The sequence below is a fragment of the Taudactylus pleione genome, unplaced genomic scaffold (assembly GCF_031769625.1).
Source record: "Taudactylus pleione unplaced genomic scaffold, aTauple2 ptg000517l, whole genome shotgun sequence".
NCBI lineage: Eukaryota > Metazoa > Chordata > Amphibia > Anura > Myobatrachidae > Taudactylus > Taudactylus pleione.
Window position 1 is genome coordinate 6357563 of NW_028284919.1, and position 7792 is coordinate 6365354.

At 36.9% G+C, this 7792-nt stretch overlaps 2 pseudogenes; one reads left to right on the plus strand and one right to left on the minus strand.

The window, feature by feature from the left end:
• Nucleotides 1-1239: 1239 nt before the first annotated feature.
• Nucleotides 1240-1357, minus strand: LOC148501534 (5S ribosomal RNA; annotated as a pseudogene).
• Nucleotides 1358-2733: 1376 nt separating this feature from the next.
• Nucleotides 2734-2851, plus strand: LOC148501535 (5S ribosomal RNA; annotated as a pseudogene).
• The last annotated feature ends 4941 nt before the right edge of the window (nucleotides 2852-7792 follow it).

Genomic DNA, 7792 nt, shown 5'->3' on the forward strand with positions numbered 1-7792 from the left:
TCCCCAGGTCAAGTTCAACGTTTCAGTCAAACGACTTTTATCAAGAACCATAGAACAGTGAAATGGTACATAGTCATACCTATATACCAGAGTACATCCCATAGTGACAAATCGTACAGCCTGCCCTGCGTCTCCCGCCAGATGAAGTGATGTCATCACGGCGGGACCCGCCTCCTGAGAATGACGCAGCTGCCGGGCGCATCGCTACCATGGTGATGCTCCATAGCAACGGAGCTCATAGCGTACAGCCAACCAGCCATTCATGTGACCAACCTGTCACATACCAGGTATGGTCACAATGCTGTGTGTCAGATGCCGTGACGACGGCAAACGTGACCACACTGTCAATATAGCGCATATGCCAAGCGATCAGTAACTGAAGTGTAATGGGAAGTCCTTAGCATGAATAACGCTGGAAAACAGGGTCCGCGCATACAGACACAATTAGAGCAAATACACAAGAGGTGTATGCATATATATTGGATCGGGTGCCTGGGCAGGCTGTCATAATGTATAAAAAAAACAAAGTGCAATGATAATGATAATAATGGTGGGTGCCAATAAACTATATCAGTGACAAAAAAAATAAAAAACACATATACACAAATATGATAAAATGTACAAAAGTGAGCATGACACCTACAATAGAGCTGCAATGAAACATCAGATGATGTATGTTAATAAATGGAACTGAAAAAACATCGCAAATAAAATGTATAATTGAAAATATAAATACTGGAAACACAAGGATTTCATCACAGAGATCAAAAAAATAATTAAGCACATAAAGAATGCATGACCTCATGTTTAAAGTGTGTGCCAACTAAATACATCTAAATTGGTTGAGCATATACAACATATATGACACGATGTGTAAAGATGCAATAAACCCAGAAACATCCAAATTGACTCCTTAAGGCTATGCAATCAATCATATGAACACCAAGCCAGTGTACTTTGGAATATTAAATGCGGATACACTCATCTCCTAACATGACTCAAATATAAAATATGGCCTGTGTCAGAAAGACAATGATGAATCAAACTGTGCCAAACCCATGAGGCAAGAATAAATGTCCATGCCACAACGATGGTGGCTAACCATGCTGTGGAAAACATTTTTTGTAATTAATAAGAACAAGAAAAAAATTACAAATAAATAAGAATGAAAATATTAGATCAAAAAGACAAGAGATACATGACGGATGGAACAGATGAGGCACGACTGTGGATCTCAGTATGTTACAGCACCAGGTATTCCATGGGGGTCTCCCACCCAAGTACTAAACTGGCCTACACTGCTTAGCTTCAAAGATCAGACGGTATAAGGCGTATCCAGTGTAATATGACTGTAACGAAAATGAATACAATCCTGATTATAAAGTCCTGGATCACTCTGAACATACCATCTGGAATAACAAGACAGTGTAAAAAAGAAAAGAAGAAAACTAGATATCAAGGGAAAGCAACACAAAGAAGAAGCCAACATGAAAAAAGACTTAACAGATAGTGAGCCAATAAGAAAAAGAACGTATGATAATGGGTAATAAATGCCCAGTAAGTAATTGCAGGGTCAATGGACTCTGACAAGTAATAAAAGTAGTCTCACTTTCAAAAGAAACATGAGAAAGATTATTGTCTGTTAAGTTCATAGGGAGATACGGTGTTCATGTTATGGATCCAAAACACCTCACGCTGAAGAAGTTTCTTTTCCCGGTCTCCTCCCCTCTTGTTGGGTGGAATATGGTCAATGAATTTGTATACCAAACTGGATAAAGGATGTCTTGAATTCTTAAAGTGACGAGCCACGGGTTGGTCAACTTCTTTACCTTCAAGGGCCTGTCTTATGGCAGATCTATTTTGGGCCATTCTGATTTTCACTGTGCAAGTAGTTTTTCCAATGTAGACAAGACTGCAAGGGCATCGGATCATATATATAATGTATTTGGAAGAACATGTTAACACATAATTAATTGGTATGCATTTCCCTGAATGTGGATGTGCAACATCTGGACCTGTCTACAAAAAACTACAAGTGGTACAACCAGTACACCGGTAACATCCCGGTTTTTTGGACAGAAAATGCTGTTCCATTTTGCGTGGACCATAATTAACATCATTATGGACCAACCAGTCCTTAAGGTTCTTGCCGCATTTATATCCCAGCATGATTCTGGAATTCCTCAAAGGTTTAATGGAATTGTCCGTATTGATGATGGGCCAAAGACATTTTGAAGTGGAATTAATGAATTTGCTGGCAATATTATGTTGATTTATGAATAGCATGGTATTTGTATTTTTTGATGTGGAGACATTTGGTGCAATAGTCTGTTTGTTGTGTGCGATGGCTCTCTGGCTAAATGAAGATCATTATATTTGTATCCACGTTGTACGAATTTTTCAATCATGTTGTCGATTTCTTTGTCAGCCAGCTGTGGATCACCGGTGATTCTGAGTGCTCTTAGGAACTGCGAATATGGTAAACTCCTCTTTAGTGAAGTGGGATGATGGCTCTGTGCATGTAACAAGGTGTTAGTGTCCGTCGGTTTATGATAAACGGATGTACTGAATTGAGAACTTAACCAATGAATATTAATGTCCAAGTAGTGCACATTGCTGAAACTTTGTTCAAACATGAACGTGGTGTGATTGTGCATGGAATTTATGTGGGTCATTGCCTCAATGAAGTCTGTTTCGGTTCCAGGACTTTATAATCAGGATTGTATTCATTTTTGTTACAGTCATATTACACTGGATACGCCTTATACCGTCTGATCTTTGAAGCTAAGCAGTGTAGGCCAGTTTAGTACTTGGGTGGGAGACCCCCATGGAATACCTGGTGCTGTAACATACTGAGATCCACAGTCGTGCCTCATCTGTTCCATCCATCATGTATCTCTTGTCTTTTTGCTTTGTCTTTTTGATCTAATATTTTCATTCTTATTTATTTTTAATTTTTTTTTTGTTCTTATTAATTACAAAAAATGTTTTTCCACAGCATGGTTAGCCACCATCGTTGTGGCATGGACATTTATTCTTGCCTCATGGGTTTGGCACAGTTTGATTCATCATTGTCTTTCTGACACAGGCCATATTTCATATTAGAGTCATGTTAGGAGATGAGTGTATCCACATTTAATATTCCAAAGTACACTGGCTTGGTGTTCATATGATTGATTGCATAGCCTTAAGGAGTCAATTTGGATGTTTCTGGGTTTATTGCATCTTTACACATCGTGTCATATATGTTGTATATGCTCAACCCATTTAGATGTATTTAGTTGGCACACACTTTAAACATGAGGTCATGCATTCTTTATGTGCTTAATTAGCACAGGTTAAAAAATTTTTTGATCTCTGTGATGAAATCCTTGTGTTTCCAGTATTTATATTTTCAATTATACATTTTATTTGCGATATGTTTTTTCAGTTCCATTTGTTAACATACATCATCTGATGTTTCATTGCAGCTCTATTGTAGGTGTCATGCCCACTTTTGTACATTATATCATATTTGTGTATATGTGTTTTTTATGTTTTTTATCACTGATATATTTTATTGGCACCCACCATTATTATCATTATCATTGCACTTTGTTTTTTTTATACATTATGACAGCCTGCCCTGGCACCCGATCCAATATATATGCATACATCTCTTGTGTATTTGCTCTAATTGTGTCTGTATGCGTGGACCCTGTTTTCCAGCGTTATTCATGCTATGGACTTCCCATTACACTTCAGTTACTGATCGCTAGGCATATGCGCTATATTGACAGTGTGGTCACGTTTGCCGTCGTTACGGCATCTGACACACAGCATTGTGACCATACCTGGTATGTGACAGGTTGGTCACATGATCGGCTGGTTGGCCGCACGCTGTGAGCTCCGTTGCTATGGAGCATCACCATGGTAGCGATGTGCCCGGCAGCCACGTCATTCTCAGGAGGCGGGTCCCGCCGTGATGACGTCACTTCATCCGGCGGGAGACACTGGGCAGGCTGTACGATTTGTCACTATGGGATGTACTCTGGTATATAGGTATGTACCATTTCACTGTTCTATGGTTCTTGATAAAAGTCGTTTGACTGAAATGTTGAACTTGACCTGGGGAGTCTGGAGTCTTCTTTACAAGTCCTGTGAGTGCCGCTGTTTTTTGCATGTATACATTTTTGGCCTGTTTGGACCATCAGAGGGCACCCAGGCATTTGTATATTATTTACCTGTGGAGTGCCGGCATTATTTTGATATATATATATAAAGATATAGAAATATTGGCGCACAAATTTTTTTGAATCCCTTCTGTAAATAGTCTTGTGACAAACAATGTCACCAATTAATTCTTTGTGATATATGTGAATTGCGAAAAAAACACTCCTGATGATAACAGGTGGCTGCAATCTTCTAATGATCCGTATGGCCACGGGTAAACAAGGGTGCTGAAAAATAAGAAGACGTGCGCCTAATAGTGTAGTATTTAAATAACAGCAAATAGTGCTCAAAATAAGTAATGTGCGTACCAAACAAAAACTTTCAATAAAGCTTATCTGATGTCCAGGTCTCCCTCATATGGTCAGGAAACAACAACTGCCAATAGATTCAGGAGATAGGTACCCTCTTATATGGACCTTAAGGGGTATATAAGGAGGTACTCCACCATCTGGGCATCACCCCTGAGGAAGTCCAACTAGGATGAAACGCGTTGGGCCTGGTTCTCCTGCACCTCCAACAGAGTGGACTCTTTTTCTGCTTAAAACTTACCAAAGATAAGCACCTTTTATTCATTTTATTCCTGTTAGTAATCTGTCTGTTCGTTTTTACATGTGTTTGGAAAATAAATAATTATTTACGGAGATCAATCTCCTTTTTATGGTTTGAGGCTGGATACCCCCGATGTATGAATTAGAGGGTGATTTCTGGTAACTTACAGAACAGGAGGGAGCTTATCTTTATATGCACTACTATTTGCTACATCTGGTACGCAGAAATATTTATTTACTATCCACTCTAAATGGCTGAAATTACTACACTATAATATATGTATGGGCTTGGTTGGAGCCTTTTCATTTAAGGTCCATATAAGAGGGTACCTATCTCCGGAATCTATTGGCAGTTGTTTCCTGACCATATGAGGGAGACCTGGACATCAAATAAGCTTTATTGAAAGTTTTTGTTTGGTACGCACATTACTTATTTTGAGCTGTTATTTAATACTACACTATTAGGCGCACGTCTTCTTATTTTTCAGCACCTATATATATATATATATATATATAGGATGTAGTTACTATCTCAGCTGTCAGGATTCCGGCTCTCAGAATGCCGGCATCGGAATACCAACAATAGTCAGAATCCCGGAGCCGGCATCCTGACCGCCATGGTTCTTTTCTTTGATATAGACATTTAATACTCAGAATAGTAAATACTAGAGATTTAAGAGAGATGAAAATGCTAATTTTTTGCTTTAATCACTGAATACTTTAATCCTTATTTTCTTCTAAGAAAGTACAGACACCTGTCAATTAATGGATCACTTTAGGAGTCCATTTCCCTTCATAATTTTTTCTTTCATTTTTTTTTATTTTTAAATATTTTGCCATTTTATCAACTCTTTTTGGGGATATATATTTGAATGAATATTTAATAAAGGTTAATTTTTAGGCCTCAACTCTATTACTTTTCGACTTGTGCACCACAACACTACCCTTTTTCCATTTGTAGTTTAGCTTAGGCAATTGATAGTTGGTAGCACATCCCCTTGACATAAATAGAGTATGTTGTATATTTTCTTATAAATTATGTAGGACGTTCCACAAGGTGCTTGAAAACACGATTTAAGGAGCATCGTCAAAACATCTTGAGAATAGTGTATAATTTTATTATTCATTTTAAATGTATTTATGGTCCTTTATTATTATATTGGTACACATGTATTACCAACATGATTCAATTATGTTTAAGTAGAATTATTAATAAACCTGCTAACAATAAATGTATGGATTATATATTATCTTAATAAATGTTAGGGATTTCTTGATATATGATTATTATCTTATTATACTGTTTTTTAATATTATGTTTATGTGTGTAAAGCATTAATCTTGTGTTAATTACCAACATGAGAGCTAGGTATCCAAACCATTTCATTTTATTATTGCTAACTGATGATCTTTGTACAGTATACTGAGGCTATATTAGGTAATTGAAATTTACAAAACTATTGTTGTTACTCACCTTTTAAGTATATAACCTCAGCATCATTATATTGAAAGAAATTAGATGACCTTGATAAAATTAATTGTACTTTTGTTATCCATCAGCTTGTTAATAGTAGGATTAAATTAATAACACAACGTTCTTTGGGCCACTGACTTGGTGGGATTACTATGGTAACCACAACAAACCCAAAGTGTTATTCAGATTGATTTTGAGAAAATTATTTACCCCTTGCATTCCTCTAAAAATACATTGAGACATTGACATGTTTATTGTATTGGACATGTCTTTTTGAATATGAATATTGCTGTCTAGTTGAAAATACCCATTTTTATGAATTGATACATATTCTTATTCTGATACATGTATTGTATTGTTTTAATAATTTAAATTGAATATTCATGTTATTTTCATCAAGCTGCACTACGTAATGTTTATACAGTATCTTAAAGCGCTGTTCCTCTCTCATGTTTTCTGTATAGTATAAGCTCAGGCTTAGAGGTTGACGCCCTCCCTTTACAGCTGCTGCAATCTCAGTGGCAGTGACAATCTTGGGTCACATAATATATTATTTTTGTCAGTCTTCCCCTCTTATTGATTGTTGCACGTAGTCTATGATTTGTGCTTCAATTAAGTGATATTATGTCCATATACCCTGAAATATCTTGCCCTAAAGAGGCTGCCATCAGTGCAGGGCCATTTGTTCTATACTACAGGCTGCATGGGCAGGTTATTATATACACTACAAATGATGAATTACTAGACATGACAATTTTTTTAAACTTCTTCCAGTGTGCAGATGCTTATAACTGGACCCTGGCTCCATATGCCTACAAGTTCTAGAACTTGGACATTTGTGACATCCTGTAGGTTTTTTGTGGGTGTTAGTGCCCAATTTATCTGGCATTTTAAAATTGGTGATATCAGTATGTACTACCATATCCCTTATATTTCTTTCCATAGTGAAGCATTTAAATCTTTATCCAAGATCATGATAGGCCACAAAGCTTTAGTTGCCCTTTGTATTATAGGGCTTGCTAAACTAAGCTTACTCTTCCAGAGTATAATCTGCTTCTTTTCTTTGGATGTGGTTTCAACAAATCCGATCTTGGAATATTCAGTTCTTTTGTTTTTGCTGTTTCAAAAAAGTATCCTCTTTGTGTACATTTGTCAATTATTTTGTCCAGTTCTTCATTGAAGATGAATACTGAAACATCCTTAGACCATTTTTCGAAGCCCAATGATGATGACTTGATGCCATCAGTAGATTATTCCTATCTGTCATTTTTTTAAATACGTACTTTGATATTCAATGTCCCATTATTAATTGTGATGTTGTCTTCCAGATAATTAATTTATTTTAGAATGTAAGCTCTTACGAGCAGGGCCCTCTTCCCTATTGTGCTTCTCCCTACTTTAGTTTCACCTACTTCGTACTCACCACTAGGGCACCTAACACTTGGTTGTTTATGCTCTGTTGCTTATCTGGGTGTTATGGTCGCTAATGTAGCAACATATATTATCCATGTCCTGGTCCTGTAGTGTATTGTTCTGTAATTCGCTTATCTACAACTTG